General features: G+C 40.2%; 1 protein-coding gene and 1 pseudogene across 7 annotated transcripts in view; one reads left to right on the forward strand and one right to left on the reverse strand.

The window, feature by feature from the left end:
* The window catches only part of CACNB2 (calcium voltage-gated channel auxiliary subunit beta 2), a gene marked incomplete at both ends in the record, with an annotated part of 343,951 nt that overhangs the window by 237,169 nt on the left and 80,590 nt on the right, over window positions 1-26,192 (reverse strand). The window lies entirely within an intron of this gene.
* On the forward strand, window positions 21,808-22,333 carry LOC308421622 (small ribosomal subunit protein eS6-like; annotated as a pseudogene). Its single transcript has one exon. The product of its transcript is annotated as a small ribosomal subunit protein eS6-like (transcript).

A 26,192-nucleotide genomic window follows, 5' to 3' on the forward strand; every position in this document is an offset into this window, starting at 1 on the left:
GCAAATGAACAGATGTCAGGTGAGTGACTTGGCTAACACAGCCCAACTCCCCTGTTGTATCGCACCTAGGACCCCAGGGTTTTCATACTGACGAGAGTCTTTGTTCTTAAAGTAATTTCATTGCCTGTTTGAGGGAGGAAGGAAATCATTGCTTGAGTCATGTACCCATCAATGACCCCACCAGGTTCTAGGGATATTTCCAACCCAATGGTGACACAGATGACCCTGGATAAACTAAATGGGCCATATGTCAAAACCAAAAGTCATGAGCCTTGGAAAGAGATTGATATGTGTGTGGTTGCTTGGGAGTATGTGTGTGTATGTGCATGCATGTGTGTGTGTGTGTGTGTGTGTGTGTGTGTGTGTGTGTGTGTGTTAGGGATGGAAAAGAGATAAGAGAGAGTGGAGCACAGAATAATTTATTTATTATATATATATATGTTATATATGAAATTAATAAACAAAATCAATCAATGAAAAATAAAAAATTAAGGAAGGAATTAAAAAATAAAACAAAAATAACCAACCCCAAAGAGTACTGTTACTTTTCATGAGCTTTTGATACATATTATATAATAATGACCTTCCAACCATTCAACAGGATACTGGTGGCTGGCCAGAGGTGAAGCTGGAACAAAACACAGTTAAGGGAAGCCTGACTGGATCCGCTTACAACGTAGAAATAAACAGATCTTCCCCTCCCTCCTCGCACCTACTGGCCTTGAGAAATTCCAGAGAGTGGAACAATTGGGAGAAAGTACATTGAGTGGATTAGGGAATAGGTGCGGCTTTTGCCCAGTGGCACTTCACCTTTAAATGAGGACTGGGCTACATATAAGGGCAACTGTTTATAGAAAAAGCCCAGCATAGATTTTGTCTGGTTCCAAATATCCCACCTTGATCTTGTTCCTACCAGAAGCTCCGATGGTGGTTCCAAGTAGCTAGCTTGCCATCCTAAATCTTTAATCTTAATTTTGGATAAAGGTAAAAGATTTTTCTTCCATACCTACTGCCCACTGAAATGTTCTGCAAATCTAGAGGGATTGTTTCAAAGGTGATAAGGTAAAAGGGAGAGGAGATTTATCCAATTCACCGATGGTTAAGAGAGTCATGAAAACAGTTTAACACTACCCTTTGTCTTTGGGCTGCAGCAGGTCCTCAGGGTGGTTTTCTAGAGGATTCCACATGCATGGGAGCTAAAATGAAGCAGAGAAGTGTAGATGTGCATGCCTTCAGTTTACAGAGGAGTGAGATAAAAGGCTGTTAAACTTCTGTATTAGTACAGATAACCTGATGTTCTTAGCAATCGATCTAAAAGAGAAAATGCACAGGTAGGTATTCATAGGCTTTGTGCTCATTTTATCTTAAAATCCTAGTCTGCTCTGGAGAAGTCCATCTTACTCAAAATGGAAATCTTAAATGCAAAACCAAATATCCTTAGAGTAACTTAAATACTTTTGGAAGATTAAAGCCTTGCCTTGCTGACTTACAGTGGGTTCTGTTTCACTATGTAACTCACATGCATGGTATACACTGGATATCACACACACACACACACACACACACACACACACACTAGACAGTTGATGGACTGCCCATGTCGAGCTATGTACTTGACAACAAGTAAAGATAGTTTGACACAATCCAAACTTTCCCACTTAGGAGATGGTTTCACAACATAGCCCAGGATGGCCTTGAACTTACCATCTTCCTGTCTCTGCTTCCCTATTGCCAGGATTACAGGTGTGTTCCAACACATGACCCAGAAAATATTCACAACAGTCGTAGTATTTTTTTTTTTTTTTTTTGCTTATATATTGATTAGACTCTCAGGACACTTTAACAGAAATATTTCCCATATCACCACAATTCATACTGGATGTCTCTTTTTATTAATCTTATGTCTGAGAGAAAAAAAAAAAACCCTTTTAAAAATCACATTTTTTTTCCTTGAAAATACCTTGTTAATACATACTGAGGTCTTTCTGTTGTTTTGTTGGATAAATTATAAAAGTCTTCGGCTCTGAAAAAAACATAGCAGGAAGACAAGCAGGAACTGAAATACAAACCACAGTGGAACACTGCTTACTGACTTGCACTCTGGCTCATGTTAAACTAGTGTTCTTATGCAGCCAAGCTCTGCATGGTAGGAACATAAGTGAAGCCATTTTGTGTGACTTAATAGCTATTTTATATGCTTTGGAAGACTGGGATGCCTGTAAAATAGGAGTTTGTCATCAGGCAGCTCTGATAAGAACTAGGGCTCAAAAGCAAGCTCCAGGCAGTCAGCACGAGGACTTGAGACTGAACAGGGTCCTGGTTTCAGTGACCATTAAACTTTCACAGATGTCATTTGGCTCACAGATGTTGGCTTGTCAGTACTTGCCAGCCAAAGCTCTTTAGGAGTTTCTATACCACTATTAGTGCTATCTTCCCATCCAGCTACAGCTGATGGACTTCTCAGGAATGGGTGGGGCGGGTGGGCTGTAGGTGGTAGAGAATGTTAAGTTGAGCCTCAAGCTTCTGAAGTTTCCTTACCAGAAAACATTCCCAAGTGAAATCCTGCCATGTTTCCTGTCCAAGTTCCCCACTTAGTGAGATGTCTGTTTAACTTTTATATCAGCATGATAGGATAAGGAATGCCTGTGTAAATAAACTGAGCACACTCAAAAAGACAAATCATGTATCCTAATTGCTGAGCACCTCACAGCCCATAGCCTATGCAGATCTATATATCACATGCCTAGGGATTGTGCCACCCATAGTGGGCTGGGCCCGCCCACTTCAAGCATCAATCAAGATGAGCTCTGACAGATTGACCAATCTAATTGAGATTTTTTTTTTTTTATTATTTCAGTTGAGATTATCCTAGTGACATACAGCTGTGCCTAGTTGACAAATAAAAACTATTTGGGACACAGATACATAAGTGGACAATAAAGAAAAAGGGGACATGTATTTTTAAATGCCAATTTGCAGTTTCATTGTATTTTGGGAAGAGGGGTGGGAATGACAGAAAGGAAGACTAAGTTCTTGTCTCATGTAAGGCATCTGTGGAAGGTAAGTATAGAACATGGTCCATGGATAAGACATGAGATCAAGAGAAGAAAACATTAGACAAATGCCAGAGGTGGGGGCGCATCATCCTCACAGAGGAACCTGTCAGTAGGGGCTTCTTATTTCATCTCTCCCAATGGCCAGGGTTGGGATTGGTTAGGCACATTCTATCACTATAGCAACAAGACTTTGTGAGTGAAAGCCATGGAAAAATTTTGTGAAGGACAAACAACATTGATAACTCAGCAGTGACATCTTACGTACTGTGCAGGGACTTCAAGGAGCTAAAGCACACCAAAAAGATGGTGTGTATAACTAACACAAAAGCTCAGTTAAGAGAGAAGGGCAGAATCTAGGGCATTGTTGGGGAGAAATCTTGAAAGATGGTTTGATTCTGAGTATACTGTGAAGGCGGAGGTGATAGAACCCATGAATTCATATTGCAAAAGACAATACTATACCAAGCTCAGGGTTGAAAGGGAATATATGAGCTGAACAATTCTGTGAAGGTAAGCTCATTTTCCTAAAAGGCACCCTTAGAAGTAGGCTGAAAGGGAAACAAAAGTAATTTGAAAAATCTTAACTTTGAAAAACTCCTATAGAATGTATGGTGGGATGTGGTGGTGGAACATGTCTTTAATCCCCATACCTACAGGGCAGAGACAGGCAGTGCTTTATGAGCTTGGTCTATGTAGTGAGTTTAAGCCAACCAGGGCTACTTAGTGAGATTCTATCTTTAAAAAAATTAAACTAAAAGTCTATAGAATATCAATGTAATGAGACCAGGTAGGTAATTTATTGCATGGCTTCAGGTTTCCAAATGGAGCTGTGGGCACAGGTGCATTTGGAAGGTTGCACAAAGATGTCTTTAAAACCATGAGCTTTAGGGAAACCCTTAACAAAGGTGCCCCAGGACTGGCTTCAACAAACAAGTGACTGCAGCAGTCAGGAGAAGTTTCATAAAGTATGGGAAATGATTTCTTTGGTTTAAAGTCAAAAGGAAGTCTAATGTGAGACAGATTACAGATTGAATATCAGATCTCAACATAGGGAGATCAATAATGGTCACAGATGAAAGAAATCTAATGAGAGTTTGGGCCAAAAGTGCCAAGAATCAGCAAGATGGCTCATCAGGTAAAGTGCTTGCTGCCAAGCCTAATACCTGAGTGTGATCCCCAGAACCCACATAGAAGAGAGAAACCACTCCTAAAAGGTGTCCTCTGACCTCCACATGCAAGCCGAAGTACACATGTATTATCCTCCCCCGCCAAAAAATAAAATTAACATTAAAACATTTTAAGTCTGTTGAAACTGATGTAAATAATCTGGTATTGTAGGTACAATTTTTTTTTCCAGGAAGCACGTCTGTAGAAAGATGTCAAATCAAGCAGGGGTGATACAGGTTAGAGTAAAACAAGAGATGTTTCAAGAGAGATCACAGATAACTGTAGAAGAAAGTCCATGGGTGGTCCAGGAAAGATGAGGCACCCTGATCATCGACTGAATGAGTAGATCGACTTCATTTAAATACTGTAAAGTGACATCATTCATCCATTGCAATGCAAAGCCATTAATCTAATGTAATGTGAAGCCATTCATCTACTGCAATTTGAAGGAGGGCAGAGAACTGGGCACCGGACTTAATCGTACAGCTATAAGAAGGTCTTTTAAGAGAGGTGCCCTCTTCTCTGATGAAGTTTAAGAGAAAGATCATTGAGAGTGAGAGCAGAGAGAGGGAGGTGTTGGGTACCAGAGTTCAAGAGGGTATGGAAAGCGATTCTCACCAATAGTCTTAGAAATGGGCCACGTAAAAAAAAAGTGAATGGTATTTAGTACACTATCAGATACGTGTTAATGATTGTGTAAATGTTCCCCCATGTTCATGTTTCCAACATGACCCATTATGATCACCTGAGGGAGTTCAAGGGCCAAGTCAATGAGTATCAAATTTGGCCTGGCTTGGTGTTTCTCGGGAACATTAGCTGAGGGAGAGGGGACCAGAGAGCTGAATGTCTAATGCATCAAGGGACCTAAGTAAGCAGAGAACTGGTGATCTGCTGTTGATGAGGGGTGAGAAACCATGAAAAAAATACAAGATCACAGAACAGGAGGAATTCTTGGAGTAATAGTCGACATATCAGATTCGATCAATCTCTTCTGAGGTAGCTTCCAGAGAAGTCAACTCTTGGTGATATTGTTCTAATCTGTCAGTCATGGAGACACAATGCCCAAGAGAATCAGCTGCAGGAGGATGTTCTTAGGTATGAGTCTGGAGATTCAGTCCGTATGTGGTTAACCTGGCTGTTTGAGGCCTATAGTGAGGCAGAATGTTATAGCGAAAGAGCATGGTAGGAAAAAGATGTGTGCTTTAAAGTAGACAAGAATGAGAGACAGACAAACAGAAAGATGGACAGACAGAGAGACAGAGATAGATAGAGACAAAAGAGACAGATTGAGTGATAGACAGACAGAGTGAGAGAAAGACTCACTTCCTGCAGCTAGTCCAAATGATCTACAATACAATACCCACTACTTACCTCTAGTCCCTTCAACAGTGAAACTATCAGAGGTTAATCTGTTGAAAGTCATTGTGACCCAGTGCCCTCTGGACATTGCTGTTCAGGACCAAGTTGCCAATACATGTCTCTCTGGGGACATTTTACATTCAAAGCATGTTAATTTGCAGTAGAATTCACTGCTATGATGAAATGGGTAAGAAACACTCATTACCTGCTGTCTGATATAACCATGTGAACATGCAGTGAGGAAGTTATCTGGAATAGGAAAACATTTCTCCAGTTTAGAAGCAGACATGGAAGAATCCAGGGGGAGTCATCTGATAAAGTGCAAAGAACTTCAAGTCTAGTATACTAGTCCAATTATTTTATAATCAGGCCACAGAAGGCCTTTTATTATTCTCATTTATGAAGCTAACTGTTGAGAATTGAGGAGAGGTCTTTGGTCCAGTGAAGGCTCATTTTCCCAGTGCAGGGGAATGCCAAGCAGCTGAGGTGGGAGAGGGTGGTTGGGAGAGGAAGCACTTTCATGCAAGCAAGGGGAAGGGGAGGGGGTTGGGAGTGCAGGGAAAGGGGAAAACATTTGAAATGTAAATGCAGAGAATATCCAACAAAAATGAAAAAAGCAGACATCACCAAGACAAAATAATTAAACTATGAATCTTGATTCTTTGAAAGATTCAACTCACTATTCATGATACAAATACCTTCACACCCCCCCCCCCCCCCATAAATAGCATCTCATGTGTTTAGAAATCAACTTAGTTGATTTTGGAGCAGCAGAAATTTTCTACTGAATTTCAAAGCTGAAACTGATCAGTCTTCCCAGAGTGGGGGTAGAGTCCAGGGCATCACTAGATAAATCATCCATCACTGAGCTGTATCCCTTGCCCCCAAACTGACATAGAGTTTGTCACTTCTCTGGTCATTGCAATGGTCTGAGTACGTATGCTAAGCTCAAGCTGAAACCTTACCAACACAGCCTTAAAAGGCATGGCCTATTTGGTGCTGAGGTCATCAGGATTGGTCGACTCCTCAAGTGTTGAACTAGTGCATTTAAATGAGGGACCCTCAAGAGCCCTCCATGTACCATGCATTGTATGAGGTTACAGCAATATGCCACCTGTGAACCAGGAAATGGGTCTTAAGCAGATGCTAGATCTGCTTTGAACTTACACTTTCTTTCCTGGTTTCATAAGGAACATCATTTGTTTATAAGTGCCATTTTTCATGATATTTTAAACATTGCAGCCTGGATGCAGTATAAGAAAAAATGTAGTTTGGCATTATTAGTAAACATGCCTAAAATCCAGGTATTAATGTTCTTGAAAGGTAACATGGAGGAATTCATAATTTGTAACACTTAACAGTTTACATCTGACCATTCATGTCCAATTGGAGCAACCCTAAGGAAAACTGGGGACGTAGTTTACTACCCAGTCTGAAGACCTTTAATGATCCAGCCCTTGGTCATGTATGGATTTACATGGGTCCCCGATCAGGCCACAGTGCACTGGGATGTTCCTTTTCTGGATAGAAAAAGGGTGGTGTCAGAATGAGGGTGGGGGCTCAAAGGGAATGGGAGGCTGAGTCACAGAAAAAAGATATGACCACAAGATGGCAGTAGTATACAGCTCTGATGACTTCAAGGGCTTATTAATGCCTTACAGAAGAAATCTGTTATATTTTGGACAGGAACATTTCTGGCTTAAAAAGTTTGAATGGGTGGGTGGCCCCACCCCTTAACTGGGGGCCACGTCTATCTACTAGAGTTGGTTTCTACAGGTTCTATCTCCCCTTTGTTGGGTATTTTGGCTAAAGTCATCTCTGTTGGATCCTGGGAGACTTGTTTCCCTGGCATCTGGGACTTTCTAGTGACTAGCCCCAGTTCCCCATCCCCTCTTCTGACTGCTACATGTTTCTATTCAATTTTTTGACACTCTGTAAATGGAACAGACACTGAAGGCAAGGCCATCCAGAGGCTGCCCTATCTAGGGATCCATCCCATCTGCAGACGTCAAATTCCAACACTATTGCTGATGCCAAGAAGCACTTGCTGACAGAAGCCTGGTATGGCTGTCCCTGAGAGGTACTACCAGCACCTGATTAACACAGATGCAGATAGAGCCAACCATCAGACTGAGCCCAGGGGCTCTATGGAAGAGCTAGGGAAAAAACTGAAGGAGCTAAAGGGGTTTGCAACCCCATAGGAAGAATAATATCAACTAACTGGATCACCCAGAGCTCCTAGAGACTAAACCAACAACCAAAGAGTACACATGGAGGGACCCATGGCTCCAACTGCATATGTAATAGAAGATAGTCTTATCTAACACCAATGGGAGGGGAGTCCCTATGTCCTGTGGAGGCTTGATGCTTTGGACTCATTTATTATTACCACCCCCATGCCTTCCTTCATGCTCCCATCCCTCTGGCTTGTTCCCTTCATTACCCCAACTCCCTTCATAGTCCTCACTTCACAGGGATTCTATTATAAAGGCTTTTTTAACCTGGTCCCCAGCACCTATGCATTTGTATCTACTGATTAGCTCCCTTCTTCTGGTTATGGGAGACCCTGAAAACTTAAAAACTAGGTCAGAATAAACATTGAGGGAGGTCTGACCAGACTAGAGATACAAAAGCACTCCCAACCTTCCATCTCACCTCCCCAGGTACCTAGGTCTCAATCCCTGTTTCAGACCCAGTTGTCTGCCCTGTGCATTTTCTTGTTAGAGAACAGGACTGGGAATAGAGGCCCCTTCTTATTTCTGCCTGAGGCTTCTTTTAACTTAAAGGCATATTTTGTATTGTGTTTAGCCAAAATTATGAACTGAGCACAATGCTGCAGGATTCCCTTGTCAAATATTATACACTGTAGACACAGGTGGAATTCCTCTATACTGCCTGTGGGAATCTCTCATATAATGTAGACACAGGTGGAATTCCTAAACACTGCCTGTGGGAATCTCTCATATAATGTAGACACAGGTGGAATTCCTCTATACTGCCTGTGGGAATCTCTCATATAATGTAGACACAGGTGGAATTCCTACACACTGCATGTGGGAATCTCTCATATAATGTAGACACAGGTGAAATTCCTACACACTGCCTATAGACATCTGCTGTATACTGTACACACAGCTGGCATTTCTACACACTATTTATAGGAAGTCCCCACATACTATAGACACAAGTGACATTTCTACACGCTGCCTGTAGGCACCTCCTGCACACTGTAGATAAAGGGCCATTCATATACACTGCCTGTAGGCATCTCTAGGGTACTACGCCCCATTATCATCAGCATCTGGGCTGAAAACAGCAGCATCTCGCAACCAGGAACCCAGAATCTTAAGTAATTCTCATTGAGGAGACTTTTTGGAAGAATCAAACTTTTCCATGTTTTAGCAACTCTACCTTTTCAACCCCTAAAGCCAACAGTTGTCTCCTTTTCTGCTTTGCTGCTGCTGCTGCTGCTGCCTTCTGTTACTGGGACTCAGCCTCCATCTTTGACATGGAAGAACTCTTGTGATTGCATTGTACCTGACTAGACAATACAGAATATTTTTTTTCCAGCTGAAGACTCTTAATTATCTCTGAAAAATTCTCTTTGTTATCAAGGTAATGTAATATAACATGTTCAGGGATGAAAACAACAACATTTTTAGAGCCTACCATAGTGTTCCATGCCTTCTCTAAGACTGTGTGTTCACCAGCCCCCATAAGTCTCAAGTCCTTTTATGTATGACTAATAAATGCATCCATGAAACTGTTGAGAAATGTCAAATAATCTGAAATATACTGAAATCAAAACTCACAGGGGAAAATGCTGACATGCACTTCTCAGAGACAGTATAGTTTCAACCTAAATGTGAACAATGGCTTTCTATAAATTATCATGTCGAGTATTAGAAATTGTGTTGTTCAGGGCACCTACAGTTACTGGTACATGGCAACTGGGAAATGACTTCCATTCACAGGTCAAATTTTGATGTCTAAAATTTATTATCAAGTTCAATGGTGATGATATTCTCTAAGACTCTCAACAAATAAACCACAGATCTGTGTCTCCAAAATGTGATAGCTTGAATGGGAATGGCTGAATAAACTTATTTGGAGGCTTAGTTATTAGAAAGTGGTGATTTCTGATAGGTATTAAAAGGTGTGGCCTTATTGTAAAAAGTGTGTTGACTGTGGGGGTGGGCTTTGGCGTTTCAAAAATGCTCAAGCTAAGCCCCCCCCTCTTTCTCTTTCTCTGTCTGTCTTATGGGATTTTTTAAAAGTCTTGGATGTTTTCTAAGGATGGAACAGAGCCCTTGTAAAGGTCCCTGCAGCAAGTACATCAGGTTCTGTATTATGCAGGCACAGTGAACAAAAACAAGTGGTTGTCTTGACCAAGAGCTTTAAACAGGTAGATACTTCCAGCCATCACCATAGAATTACTTACTTCTCTCTAGCAGTTCAGCACCATAGTTGCTCTAAGTTGGTTTCTCAAAGAGTCTAAGATGCAATGACATGTGATGGACACACTGTTTACAAGCAGTAGGATTTGGACTCAGCTCTACCTTAAAGCCCTGGGATATCAAAGCACAAAAATCTTTATCCAGGGATCCCAAAGACAATTATGTTAGGTTGTCACCAGTATGGTGTCTATGGGCATTCCCCTGGAAGAGGCAGGGTTGGTCTTTACACAGACGACCCACACTATTTGAGAAATATTATGAACTGTTGTGGTAAATATTGAAAAGAAGGAGGGCACAACCGACTCCTGTGCATACTGCTCCGTGGGACCTCGGCTCTCTCTGACCTGCGCAGTCACTCTCAAGGGGGTTCCAGCCCCATAGGGCCATAGGAATCAGCACTGATTTATCTGAGTGACTCCATGCTGGTCCTCAGTGCACTCTCAAATCTGGGTGGGCGGTTGTTAGCCACTCCAGCTTGGCACCCCGCCATCCCGCTTTCACTCACAATTCCCTTGGCGGGTTGCCACCACACCAGTTCCACACATTCCAATCTCATGGCAGGACTGGTGGGTCCCACCACCGCACCCTCTCTCAAATGCAATTAAGTCGCCACATAAAAGAACACAATAACCTCTGATCCAACTGATATATTGTTTTCCCATCTAGACAGCACAAAATCCTGTACACATCCATTCCTTAAAATATTCATAACAACCTGTATCTATGTGCAGAGAAGAATCTTTACATCTGCTGCCATATTGCTCCCAGCTCCTCCTCCTCCCTCTGGCTCCTTTCTTTCTTTCTAAAACTTTGTTCCTCTCTATTCTTCCTTCTTGTCCAAGGACAGGCCACATTTTATCTAGTACTTGCCTTCCTGCATAAAGACTTGATCTTACAATGAACCATGTGTTTTATATTTCAACTTGATTAAATATGTTACCAGGAGTGTTGAATATTTACATTGCTTTTGGCAGATAAAGATTTTGTATATTTAGTTTGGAAGAAAAATCAACTCTTTACAGACAAAAACTAACAAACAAACAAACAAGCACAAAAACAGAAACCCTGTTGCTTTTAAGGTGTAGTATAATATTTGATGTTTACTGAGAACACAGCAATGCAATAATGACAAATTTGAAAGTATCAAAATTTAATTCTTCACACACAGCCTCAAAAGTGGCTTTCTTTCTTTTCTTTTTTTTTTTTTTTTGCAAATTTTCTTTATAATTTTTATCACTTTTACTTACCTGTACTTATACATACAAATAAACTCAGCTTATTGTCATAGTCTTATGGTTCATATAAACTGCTTATATGATATTCTAAATCTTTTATTTCTATATCAGGTTTTTCACGACACTTGTTTCCATTTGACTTGTTTGTTGGTAAAATAGTTATTACCTTCTACCGTCTCACTATGCTTTTCTATGTGTGTTGCATGGTGTGTGTGCGCGTGAGCGTGCACACACATGTAACTCAGGAGCTGGTTCTGTGGGTTGAACTCTAGTTGCCAGACTTGCCCAGTAAACACTAAGCTAGTTTTTCTGCTGAGCCATCACCCTGTCCTATGACTATCCCTCTAGACACTTTCTAACCTTTCCATCATCCTAACAATTGAGCATCTTTAATTCTTCCTGTGCTTTGTTGAATGTCCAATGCTGTTTTCAAGCCATACTATCTTTAACATTTTAATTAGTTTTGACACAAAATATAGATCTAGTTTTAAGTTAATTAGTTAATTAATTATACCACTATAATTTTTTATTGTCTATCGACTGATGTTATATTGCTTCATTATATGCACTATTATATTTTATATACTGTGAAGACCAGATGAGATTTCAATTTATATAAAAGGGAATTGCTTGTTTATGTGTTTACTCTAGAATGCATTTGCTTCATTTATTATTCTATACAGGAGAGTATTTTAATTTAATGAGTATTAAATATGAGTGCTGAATATCGATATTCTCTGTCTTATTCAGGATTTCTATTCCTGCACAAACATCATGACCAAGAAGCAAGTTTGGAGGAAAGGGTTTATTCAGCTTACACTTCCATATCGCTGTTCATCACCAGAGGAAGTCAGGACTGGAACTCAAGAAATTCAGGAAGCAGGCACTGATGCAGAGGCCATGGAGGGATGTTGCTTACTGGCTTGCTTCCCATGGCTTGCTCAGCTTGCTTTCTTATAGAACCCAGGTCTACCAGCCCAGGGATAGCACCACCCACAATGGCCTGGGCCCTCCCTCCTTGATCACTAGTTGAGAAAAATGCCTTACAGTTGGATCTCATGGAGGCATTTCCTCAACTGAGACTCTTTTTTCTGTGATAACTCCAGCTGTGTCAAGTTGACACAAGATCAGCCAGTACAGTCTTTAATATATATTTGAGTATGGTTTGTTCCTGAATATTCTATTTATTGTTATGTCAATATTAGTACAAAGACCCATTTTCTTGTTTGGCATATTTATGTTTCAAAATGTAACATAACTCTGAAGCTCATTTTAGACAACAATTACTGTTTTTACAAACATTTCAAAAGTAATTTCTTTGGCTTTTCTTGGAAAGATGGCTCAGGGGTTAAGAGCATTTTCTTTACTCCAGAGGACCCACATTCTATTTCCAACAACTGTATTACTAGCTCTCGGGTTCCAATACCTTCTCCTGGACTAAAGGAACTTTGGTACTAATGCATGTACATATCCACAGATATACATATGTACACATAATTCATTTTTTAAAAACAAAATTTTTAAGAAATGTGCTGTAAAAATTGAAAATGTAACAGAATTTGATATAAATAAAAATAATTAAAAGACCATGTATCTTCCTAGGTTAACCTTAAAACTAAATTCGCTTATAGAAATGTACAGTAGAGTTAGGGGGATAAATTCCCCTTTGAGTTTTAACCAGCTATACAAGTTGGTGGGGAAGTTCTATCTAAAATGGTAGGGATGGAAAGGCTTGAGTGGGGAGGGAGTCAGTAAGAGAGGAGAAAAGAGGACACCCTAGGAGATGATTAACCAATGTGAAGGGTGTCTGAACAGGCAAGTGGAAGCCAGTTGTAAGCCATCTGGTGAGTGTTCTGGGAACTGAACCCTGAACCAGGGTCCTCTGGAAGAACACCGTGAAACCTCTCTGACTCCACAAGTTTTAAAAAGAAGTTTGAATGGAGGTACTCTGCATGGGTGGACAATGCAGGTCATAGGTTATTAAGTGAAAATGATGGGGTACTTCCCTATCAGTTATCAGTCAAAGAAACCTCTGAGGCCTACAAAAGCAGCACCTGTCTTTTATTGCATTTGGTTGCCTTCTGTAAGTAGAGAGTAAGACCCTAGTGCTGAAGACACTACACACTTCGGCTGCAGGAAATAACAAATCAACCCTGAATGTATTAGGAAGATACTTCCCTGCTGGCTGGCTAGCTTTCATAGGATTAGGAGGTGCCAAGCAGGCTGTGGAGGAGACACACATCCATTGTCTTATCCAGGAGTAAACCCTGCAAGCTACTGCTTTGATCTTTCATGGAGGATACATGTACTGCTACAAAAATGGGATGAGTGTTTAGGGGTAAATAGCATCTTTTGAAACATTTTATGTGTATGAATATTTTTTGAGGGCACTGTATCCCTTGGAACTAGAGTTGCAGATACTTGTGAGCCTCCACTGTGTGACTTAGTTGGGGTTTCATTACTGTGACGAGACACCATGTCCATAGCAACCCTTACAAAGGACAACATTTAATTGTGCTGGCTTATAGTTTCCGTGGCTCAGTTCTAATTATCACGGTGGGAAGCATGACAGCATCTAGGCAGACATGGTGCTGGAGAAGGAATTGCATCTTGATCTGAAGGCTGCCAGGAGAAGAGTACTCTCTTCCAGGCAGCTAGGAGGAGGGTTTCTCAAAGCCCACTGCCACAGTGACTCCAACAAGGCCACACCTCCTACCAGTACCACTCAGTATGAGTGAGTGGTACATTCAAGCATATTCAAACCATGACAGTGTGGATTCTGAGAACAGAACCCAGGTTCTCTGCAAGGTATCAACTGCTCTTAAAAGCTGAGCCACCTCTTGAGTCTCTCTTTCTGACTGGGCCTGAACCGTGTTCCAGGGACAAGAATTTATTTTTAGACTATACATTTAGGTCTTTATTTGTTGTTGGTGTTTGGCTATTTTTTTTTAAAATTAGTTTGATTCCTGGATGTAAGGACAGAGGAAGACAGTTATCAAAAATGACTTGTAGTCTGTTGGTTTTTATAACCAGATTGAGGAGAAAAGTACCTTTTGTTGCAGAAGAGAGAGAAGGAAGCATGCTTGGGAGAGGTATGTATGATCAGAGTTCAGTTTGGGATGTATAAAATCTGAAGCATCTAAGAAAATCAAGATGAGATGTAGAGACACGTAGGTTTGATCCTTATGAAAGATTTCAACAATCCATCTGCTTTTGTTCTTCCTGCCCTTACTTTCTCAGCACAGACACATTGCTAAAATCTAAAATTGGGCAACTCCTTCAGAGTGCCTTACACCCGTGGCACTGCAGGAAAGCTTAGACCTCTATCCACATAAGACTTTAATAAAAGGCCAGGCTACGTTCTATACACGGTGGGTGGGGGAAGACAAGTTATTTGAGTGACTGTGAAGTGTTTGCAACACATTATTTGGATTGTAGACTAATACTGTCCAAGAGACAGTCAAGTAAAACCAAATGAAATGTCAGGGAGAATGTGTTTGCAGGCATTTTTCTAATTTCAATAAAAATACAGTGTGTGTTGTGTTCCTTCAAAGCACAAACTATTTCCATTCTTCCAGTCATTCAACCTTTTATGAAAATATTATGAAATATGAAGTATGAGACATTTAGCCTCTCCCATTCACTGATTTCCAACATTCTTTTCATGAGATGCTACACAAAGACCATGTGAGCTGGTCATGACAGTTTACACATTCCTGTAATCTCAGTATTGAAGAGGCAGACACAGGAGAAACATTTTACTTTCAAGGTCAGGCTGCTGGGCTGGAGAGATGGCTCAGAGGTTAAGAGCACTGACTGGTCTTTCCAAGGTCCTGAGTTCAAATCCCAGTAACCACATGGTGGCTCATAACCATCTGTAATGAAATCTGATGCCCTCTTCTGGTGTCTGAAGACAGTAACAGTGTACTCATATATAATAAATAAATAAATCTTATCAAAGTCAGGCTGTGTAGTTTCATGAGGTCCCGGCCAACCTCGGCTAAAGAGTCAGACACTGTCTTTTTTAAAAGTCCAAATTGTTTACCACTAACTCACTCACTCCATGTTATTATTGCAGTAGATAAGGTCAAATGGTTGTAGTTGACAAAAATTCAAGAGGAGTACACGTGGCTGTCATCATATATAGATCCTGGAAAGAATTCCAGGTCTCAGAATCTGTATGCCTTTCTTGGAGATGGAAGAAAATGTTATTAAGATTTGGAAATAAATGAGCTTAAAATGTAAAATTTTCTAGAAGAACTAAGATGGAAGATTCATATGTTTTAGAACACTTTCTTTTTTAAAACTAGATTTAATTTCTTAGAACATTGTCTAGATATGATGGTAATTTTATCCAACAGTCTTTTTCCACTGAAGGGTTGTCTTTTCTCAATGGATTAAAGCCAAGTTCTTTGTTAGCATGTTCTGACCACTAGGTGGCAGGCTTTGCTAAAGAATGTTGCAGCCATTTCCAAGATTTTTTTCCTCCATTGGTTTTTCTTTTTCTTTTCTTTTTCTTTTTCTCTTGAGTCAATGCTTAATCAAAGCACTTAGATTACTGCTGCCATCAAATCTTAACATATTTCTCAAGAGGTCACATTACTTCTGTGATTTTAGATAGAATCTAATTGGGTCTTTTTCACATCCATAGACCAAATACAACTGGGGTTTTGGTGTAACACACATTAATGGCAGACAGGCTGATGCCCAGGTCTCTGCTGTCTCCTCCCTTAGTCCTTTTCTACGTTGTTCTGCAGCGTGGCTGTTACCGTTCTTGAATCAAGCTCTCTGGCACATATTTAAACATTCGTACAGAAAATTGAAATCCCTACCGTTTTATATTAACTCATTAATGAGACTTATTTAAGCCTGCTTATTTTAAGCTACCCTTTAAGGCATCTCCAAATGACCTGTTGGTTACTGAGGCACAGGACAGGCTATTGTTGCTCTTGACCATCCACCATAACTAGATATGAAGACCTTATGGCTGAAGACACCACACACTTTTGTTCGCAGAACATAGCAAAATCAAGCTCAAACTAGTGAAGAAACTCTCCCTGTTTGCTGACTTGCATAGCACTGCTAGATGCTATCTAAGCTATTGAGGGAGAAAAGACATAAATGGTCATATTCAGTACTGGGTTCTGCATACTTCAGTCCCAAAAGTCCAAGTAAGTTGTGCCCACTGGTGTATCATAGCATGATGGTTATGGGTTGACCAACTACCCTTTCACTGGATTTTAGAACTGTTCCACAGGAGGGAATTCATGTACTTTAAGGAGGATACTATAAGGCTGGTGAAAAGCACATGCCTGGGAATGTCATAGGCCCTAGTGGGTCACCTCCTGGTGCTGTTTCACTAAATGGCCACCTATCAAACTACCTCCTCAGTACGTATGTTCGAATCCATAGATCTGTGTAGATCTGCGCCTTTTTCCAGTACTGGTCCACAAAGCTTCTTTTGTAAGTGGGTGGTAGATGATGCAGAGATTCACAACTAGTCAAAGTGCTGGGTAATATGTGCTCTCCTGTGCACGAGTCATCTATATCAATCTCTGGTATCCCAGGCTTGGGGAATGTCATGAGAGAGGAGGGGAGTGAGATTTTTAAGAGCTAGAGATTTGAGGGACTGTTGTAAAACAGTGTCCTTTGGACATGATATAGCCATTGAACAGATGAAGTACCAGTACAGACATGAAGGATATCAAGGTGATCAAACGTTCAGCACTGGTCAGGGAGGAGAGTTATAAGAACCTACCGCAATGTGAGAAGCTACCGACAGTTGAAGGAGGTTGAGGAAAAGAAGTCACTGTTCGTTGAGGATGTGGTTTCCAGCAGGTTGCCCATGGTCCAGTAGATAGTCCTACACCTTTTGCATATGGTCAGTACTAATTAGATTCACTGGGGAGCAGGGAGTAAGTATGAGAACAAGAGTAAGACTGGACACAAAGTTAAGGATACGGGATGATGAGTCAGCGGGTCCTGAGAGGAGTTGGAGTGGTACAGTGGAAGATGGATAAGACCAATATACTTTGTTGAAATGCATGAATTTTCAAAAATATTATTAAAAATAAGTAAAATGGTTCTTTAGGAAAGTGTAGCCATCAGGCCCAGGAAGTGAACCTACCATCATCACTCTGCTTAGATGGAGACAGTATCAGAATACCCTCTAACATAGTATCCCTCTGGCTAAACCTCCTTAGAGAAGATTCTTTGTCCAGTGAACGATAAGACAGAAACTCACAATTGGTTAAAGTGTAGAGAATCTGTCTCTTTGGAGTACTCAGAAAAAAAAAAAAAGTCACACCTCTCCCCATGGCTTAGGAACTGTTTTGGAAGAGGCCAGAAGGACTGTAAGAAGCAGAAGTTGGAGAAGATTGGAGAAAACCACTGTCTTTGAAACACGATAGGATCAGTGACTCATGAGCTGACACAGCTGTACTTGTCCACACAAGACTTGTACAAGATGAAGCCACACAGCACCCTAGCATGGAGTGGGAAGAGGTTCATGGGCCCCTGCCCTAACTTCGAAATAATAGACATTTATAGCGTCTGAATCATAGTGGAAGAGTAAGTTTCTTTTAAAGGTGTAGCTCATGTGGGTTTACTATGATTAAGTAGATCGCCTTCTATACATAGATGTTTACTGGCAGAAAACATTAGAGTCCAGGAATTATAAAAACACAAAACAAGAACACAGAGTTGGAACAGTAGAGGTGGGGGTGGATCTGGAGGAGATAGGGGAAGGAATCAGGAGTAAATATTATCAACATGTATTTTATGAAATAATTTAAAATAAATCTTACAGTATTGGGGATTTCTGTTTTTGTTTGGTTCACATGAAATGAAAACTATATTAGAAAACTGTGGAATCATCTTTTATCACACAAACAGAAACATGAAGTAACTATATAGGTTTGTCATAAGAAAATAAGACCTGAAAACCCACAGCAAAGTAAACCCCAAGACTCTGGTTTTCCACACTGTACTTGAAGTGCAGTTTTATGATATCTTGGATTAGGGGCTATCAGAATCTTTGGTTTTCTTAAGTGATGGTGAGAATAGAATTGGAAGGAATTCATGAAATGGTGCCAAGACAATGAAAATTCAGACTCTAATCAGGTTTGGATCCAAGCATACAATATGCCAATTGCGAATTTGTGTCTGGGATGGATATGGGCACCATAGAATGTCAAATGCAATCAGGAGAGATGTTGTAGAAAATAATCTTATATTTTCCATCCTAGAATTAGTGTACATCTGGCCCTCTTTCTAGCTAGAGGTCTAGAGGAGTTGAGTCCAAACAAGCAGATTCTGCCAGCTATAGAGAGAGTGGGGGTCAAGCATGGAGCTACAGGAACCATCAGCACCTCTTAGCCATGAAAGTCTCTGTGGATTGAGGCCAGACTTTGTTGAATAGCATAATATGGCCTCCCCTGCCCACCTTTGACCATTATCACCCCCAGAATCATTATAGTACCCTAAAACCCCAGCACAAATGCTGGTGTTCAGTACAAGTTCATTATAATACTGTGAAATCTCCAAGAGGTAAGGTCTAGAGAGACACCCTAAGATCTTTGTGGCATGTTCTCTCCTGGGGGACAGTAGGATCTCAGTTCCTTTTCTCTTTTTCTTTCTTTCCTAGGCCATGAGGCAAGAAGTTCTGTTCTCAATAGTGAGGCAATGGATTAGATTGAGACCTCCAAGACTGTGAGTCAAGACAAACCTGTTGACTTTATAATGTGATTACATCTCAGATATATAATATAGTAATAGAAATTAGATTAACATGGGTATACCACTCCACCAATGGTCCAATCTCCTTTTTGAGAAGCTCTTGGCTCCCCATTTTTATCTTTGGCTATCTACTACCTACACAATTCTTTAAAGACCAAGCCCTCATTCAGATAAGTCTACCAGTGCTTATTTCTAGAACACAGTGACTCTAATGGGTGCCATAGGATGGGAGGCTTAAGACAATTAAAAAAAAACTTTTCCCCATTGTCCTGAAGGCCAAAGATCTACATCAAAGAGCCACGGTCTCTCTGAAGCATCAGGGCAGGCTCTATCTCCTCTATCTCATATCCTTCTTAGCTCTTTTTTTTTCTTTTTTTCCAGCAGTCTTTAAAGTTCCTGGGCTCCAACTTCTACTAATCCACCGTCCTTTCTATTCCCACATGTCAGATATGTTTCTTTGTATCTGTGTTACTGTTTTCCTTTCTGATAAAGGTGTCAGTCATACTGGTCAGGGCTCACCTTCATCAAGCATGAGCTCTTCTTAGTTTGATTTCATCTGCAAAACCCTCTTTCTCCAAAAGGTCACACTCGCAGCTGCCCACTGTGAGAAGTAAGGAACACACAATTCAACTCACAACAGTGTCTTGCTTCTTTCTACTTCTTGCTCCCTACCCCATCCCAGTTCTCCAGTACTAGCTGTTCCCCTTTTGTGTGCAGCCTCTGTCAGTAGATCAACAACAGTACTGATCACATTGAAGGCATGTACCACACACCTATCTCTGGGCTTGTGCATAAACACAACTTCTTGTAGCTTTACTCAAGAATTACTTCCATTCACAAGCATTTCCCATAGACATGAGCTAGAATGTCTGATGACAATAATCCCCCCAAAAAAGCCTCTCCACTAAACAAAAGATGAGGTCACAAAATTCTGGATTAGAAAGGGTAAAAAGAATGGTGGCATATGCTTGGATCACTGAAATATTCTCCAGGGTGTTAGTGGCTTCAGAGTAATAGTAATAGTAATAATAATAGTAATAGTAATAGTAATAGTAATAATAATAATAATAGTAATAGTAATAGTGTTAGTAATAGTGATAGTAATAGTTAGTGGGTAGTTTCTGCATGACACCTGTCCCTGGGTTGATATTTTTATGTATGTGTGTCAGCACAAACATGTCTCATTAGATAGTATGTCTTTTATGTCATTTCTAGGCCAATCCCACACTTCTACATATTTTCTATAATCTCATTCATTAATCCTGATTCTTCAATCAAGTTTCTGTAGAAAGGTGCCTCATGGCTCCAGAAGCAAACAATAAGACAGTGGTGGAGGCATGGATAACAATGAATAAGATCCCAACACTGTTCCCTGGTGATCTTGGAACAAGAGAGGGGAGAGTGTGCCTTCCTGAGACCCTGAGACAGGGAATATGGATCCACCAGTAACAAGGCCAGGTTCTGAGCTAAAAGCCTATGTTCCATGGTCTCGCATTGTCTTGGATCCTTGGTGTACCTTAGTCCTGGCAAATGAGAATCCCTGTGGGCTCACAGTCTTATGCTCAAAGAACAAGATCTAAGCTCTGAACAGGAAGATATTGGTACATTAGAGGATGTGATGATAAGCAATTATGATGTTCCCTGTGTGGTTGAGACACTTGCAGACTCTCATAAGCACTTGCTGGTCATGCTTAATACACCAGAGGACACAGAGAGAGGAGACACAGAGGTTTAAAACTAACATTAATTTTGAAATTTATTTTTAAATATGATTTGTTGTAATAAATGTAGACCTAAGCTGATGAATCTGATTATTTTAATTTTTTTGTACCACAAAGCATCTAGTCTGGTAATTTTTTTACACATAATGGAAACTGAAAAGATGCCTGTTAGTGGGAGCTAGCATGCTTAACACACTCAGCATAATTCGTACATGCTAGAGCTTGGCATTTTAAAAAATGATACTGAAAGACCTTCAAACCACGAATTTTTCAGAGCCCAAGATTAAATTCTTAATTCCCAGTGTAATTCTTTAAGGATTTTGTTCCTTTGCAGTTCAGTGAAAAGAAAGCTAGATAATGAGTAATTGGAGATAATGAGTAACTGAGAAAACAGGCATTTGCGCTGGAGACTAGCTCCTAAGATTCGAGTACCTATAAATTTTAAAAACAATAAACAAGACATTTAAGTAAAGGCCACTAAACACATAAAAGTAGCAACATTTCCAACTAATTAGAAAACTTAAGAACACCATGCTTAAGTGCAAACTCTAGTGCAGCCTGTAAAGATGGAGATCCTCAGACACGCTGGTAAGAACGTGTAGACTGACTTCATACCCTCGCCAGTGTTTGGGTCACCAACGTGGGAGCCAGAGACCAATGTGGTTTCCAGAGCTCACTAAGATATCTAATAATAATTGTACAGTGCTATTACTGTCTGCATCAAAAAGAATTTCACTGTTTCTTTTGAAAGGACTAGTAAGATGGCTCAGCAAATGATGATGTTTGCTTTGCAAATATGTAAACTGAGTTCAGTCTTTGAATTCAACAAAGAAAGGAGAGAATGGACTCCTTCTACCTCCATGTGCACAACGTGCCACAAGTGCCAGTGCTTGAATACGCATGTGCCCATGTGTACATTTGTGTGCATGCACATGCATAGGCAGGTGTGCATGTGCACACACACATATACATGCTTATGTACAATAATAAAATTTTGATTGTTTCTTTTTAAAAGTTATTAATACTCATACAAATAATATATCCAGATGCCCCCCAGGCAGTTGGCTGTGTCAAGATGAAGCTGAACATCTCCTTCCTTGTTACCAGCTGTCAGAATCTCACTGAATTGGACGATGAAGGCAAGTTCCCTACATTCTAGGAGAAGCACATGGCCACACAAGTAGCTGCTGATGCTCTGGGTGAAGAGTGGGAAGGTTATTTGGTCCGGATCAGTGGTGGGAATGACAAACAAGGTTTTCCCATGAAGCAAGGAGTTTTGACCCATGGCAGAGCATGCCTGCTCTTGAGTAATGGGCATCCTTGTTATAGAACAAGGAGAATGGGAGAAAGAAAGCACAAGTCTGTTTGTGGACACAGTGTGAATGCCAATCTGAGTGTTATCAACATAGTTATTGTAAAAAAAGGAGAGAAAGATATTCTGACAGACACTACTGTGCCTTTGCTTGTTGGGACCTACAAGGGCTGGTAGAATCCAAATGCTTTTTATTATCTCTGAAAAAGATGATGTCTGCCAATATGTTATCAGAAAGTCCTTAAACAAAGAAGGGAAGAAGCCCAGGACCAAAGCACTCAAGATTTAGACATATTCTACATGTCCTATAACACAAATGCTGATGTTTGGTATAGATCACACATATGTAAAACACACACACACACACACAGAGGGAGAGAGACTCAGAAAGAATGAGACAGAGGGGAAGATGAGGGATAAAGGTGAAATGGAACAGAAGCTGGTTTCTCCATGAGGTGGGACTCAACTTTTCATTATTTCAGAAATGTTCACTATTGATTTAAGATCTTTTAAAACAGTTGCTTTTAATAGCAATTCCATTTGGGAGGTTACTATTTATTTGATAATCGGGCAAATATGTGTGTGTGTGTGTGTGTGTGTGTGTGTGTGTGTGTGTGTGTGTGTGTGTGTTGGGGGGATAGTGCTTCAGTCTAAAAGCAGTGAATTTTGAACTACACAAATGTTCAAAATTCCCAGTGGTGAGTGTCAGGATAAGTGAGCAGGGATCTTGTGGACTACCTGCAGTGACTCAGGTGATGGACAGCTGCTGTGTGTAACAAGGTATGCCAGGTGAGGAACAGCTTGTAAAAGGCTCCTATGTTTTGTGTTTTACAAATGGGTTTCTTGTTTTATTACTAAAGGTATGTCATGCTAGAAAGGCATTTATCTAAACTAATGCTGTTTCTAACTCCATTGAGGTCAATCTTGTTCTTAATTTTCTCAAACACACACACACACACACACACACACACACACACACACACACAGAGAGAGAGAGAGAGAGAGAGAGAGAGAGAGAGAGAGAGAGAGAGAGAGAGAAACACACACAAATTTCTCTGTAAAATTGCTTCAATTGCATGATTGTAACACCATATTCCCATAAATGCCTCTATAAGGGAACATAATTATAGTTAAGAATTAAGAAAATTCAACATAAAACACTTGTAAAAATGTAACAATACCCACTAAAGAAATTATTTTAAAAATAATTTTTAATACTTTGATATGGACTCCATTTTTATATTGCCAAATATTTTAAATATTATGTTCATAAAATATATAAATACATTTCTTTAAATAATGTTGATAGCTTACCAAGGAAAACTAGAAACATGTTGAAAAGTGCATTTTCTATTTGCTTTGTAGAGCACTACTTTGAACTATTTAACTCTGTGAACTTTCAAAATCCCACATTCAACTTGGCTGAGTACATATCTGTGGTCTAATAAGACTAATTTTAGATCTCTGCTATTTTCCCAAGCAGAAATACAACTAGAGTTTTGAACTTCTGCCTCAACCCCTACGTACTGAAATAGCTGTCTTGTTTTCTAAGAATAAACAAATACAATGACATAACTGGATTTGTGGTTTGGTCTGCAGGTTGGTAGTGCCCAATCTCCCTTTCTTCAGCAGTGCACAAGGATTACCCAGACTACAGTCAGTGAACCTCCAGTGGATGAGCCTCTGGGGAGCATTTTAGACCTGGCATCACTGTATCTTAGGTAAGAATGCACCCGGGACAGCTCCTTGTAAAACATTATTAGTGTGAGATATAAACTACATGCTACAAAGAATATTGCAATATCGGGGTCTGAAATGTTCCCCAGGGCCTCATCTATTAAAGGTCCCAGGACAGAAATAGATGGCCAGAGTCTCCTGTGCTTTGTGCTTTGCTAACAGTTTCTTTGCTTCAGTACTAAAGTCATAACATGCTATTGAAGTGAAGGAACTAAGAAGTGAGACCTACTTGGTAAATGTTTATGGATGAGCTCCCATTAGAATGAATACCATGACACCCCAACCTTCATCCTCCTCTCCCTTTGCTTCCTGGTTGCCAAGGGCTGACTGGCTTTATTCTATGTGTGCCTAGCATGCTATGTTGCCTCCTCAATGGTCCAAAGGCAATGGAACCCAGTGACAATGGACTGAAACCCAAACCATGAGCACAGACACACTTTTTATTTAAAGTTGATATATTTCAGGAATTTGGTACAGCAACTGGAAACCCATGGAGCATCCATTCAGTCAATGATTTATTCTATTAATTCACTTTGGAAGATCATTTGATAAGGTGGATAGCTCTTAAGTAGAGATGGGTAGTATGGCTCCAGAGCAACATGCATGCATGGGCACAGACACACACACACACACACACACACACACACACACACACACGAGAGAGAGAGAGAGAGAGAGAGAGAGAGAGAGAGAGAGAGAGAGAGAGAGAGAGAGAGAGAGAGAGAGAGAGAGAGAGAGGATTTAGCAGGTGGAAGAAGCAGATGATACAAGAAGGTCTTAGACTCATTTTTAAAGCTTTTTAATGAGGATGGAGATTCAGTGAGGAAAGAGAAACGTGGGGCTGATTTCTAAGAAACATAAGAAACAGGAGTTATTTAGACCTGAGGGGGTGGGGGCATACATCTTTGAAATGCTTGGATAGCCAATGAGGCTAATCCTGCTATAGTAATGCTAGTAAATAGAAGCTAAAAGTGTCCCTTATGACTAACCGCCTGCTTTCCTCTCTGATTCCATTCAAACACTGAAGTGAGGAATAATGTATACCAAGCCTCCAGAGCCCCCCCAATTCTGGAAAAGTTTTGTGCCACGCGATAGTTCTCATGACCTCAGTTTCCTGCCTTGTAAAATCTGGAGCATAGAGTATTGATTTCAAAAGATCATTATAATATATTGATTGTTTCCTAGTTCTGAGGCTGGTTAGCCAGACTCAAAGTTCATGATCCAACTGCTCTCCTTCCAAGTACTGGGAGCACAGATGCAGACAGACCCCCAGATTCAGCTCTTCACTGTAGTACTTTGAAGAAGCACACACAACGCTTGCATAAAGTATGGACCTCATTTGCTGAAAGTTGGTAAAGTACTTTTTAAGTTGGCCAGCTATATATATCCCTACTTTCTTCACTCCCCCTCCCCCCCCAAGTATTTTGTAATGTCTTATATTAAAACTGGCTAATTAATTCCTTCCAAAGCAACAGAATATCAAAAAAAAAAAAAAAAAAAAAAAAAAAAAAAAAAAAAAAAAAAAAAACCGCAATGAATCACCTTTTTTTCTGCAAAGCTTATTTGATACAGCCAGAAGCCTGTGAAATAGCAGCTCATGAATAATGAGGGAAATAAAATGTCTTTACAAAGTAGTCATGCAACCTGGCCCTTAAGCAGACAGATATTGGCTGACATCACAATGGAACAAAGACCTCTCAAAGGAGAGAGCTGCGTACACATTTGTGGTGCCCACACTAAGCTCATCTGATACAAGTTAGCTGGAAGTTTGTATCAGGATACAGACGATATGTGAGGAAGCAGAAAGTCTTGGTCCCTTGAAGCTGTTTCTGCTCCCACAATCCAGAAACCCCGAAAGATTTCAGTGTGACTTTGTTCATCATGGAAGCTGCAATAATGTTATTGCATTGGAAGACAGATTCTACGTCTAACCAAACTCTAAGACATACTGGGCTATTCATGGTTGTGGGACATTAACTTCTGGACCCCAGCATAACCTTCTGTTCTGAGATGCAGTAGAGCTGGTGCTTCTCAAGCCTTGATTTTTAGACAAGCTTTGCAACCTAAACCAAATTTTATACTAAGTCTCACTAAAAGAAGGCTATAAACATCTGTATTTTCCCTTCGTGAGTTAAAGAAAAGCCTTTGGAATGTATAAAGCATCTATAACATGATCAAACAATTTTATCAAATAGAGTGCAGTTCCTTCCATTTTGTACAAAACTTATTTCTCAAAATTAATTTTATCTCTAGTTGGGTAAATCTGTTTTCTGTTACCTTGCTAAGCTCTGAGACCCAAAACAACCGTAAACCGTCCTCTACTATAAAGTAATGTGAATCAGGCATTATTGAAACCCTAAGCATCTGTCTGTGTGACTCTACATCTCTAAAGATTTAATGCATACACAAAC

This window comes from Micromys minutus (genome assembly GCF_963924665.1).
Source record: "Micromys minutus genome assembly, chromosome: 6".
NCBI lineage: Eukaryota > Metazoa > Chordata > Mammalia > Rodentia > Muridae > Micromys > Micromys minutus.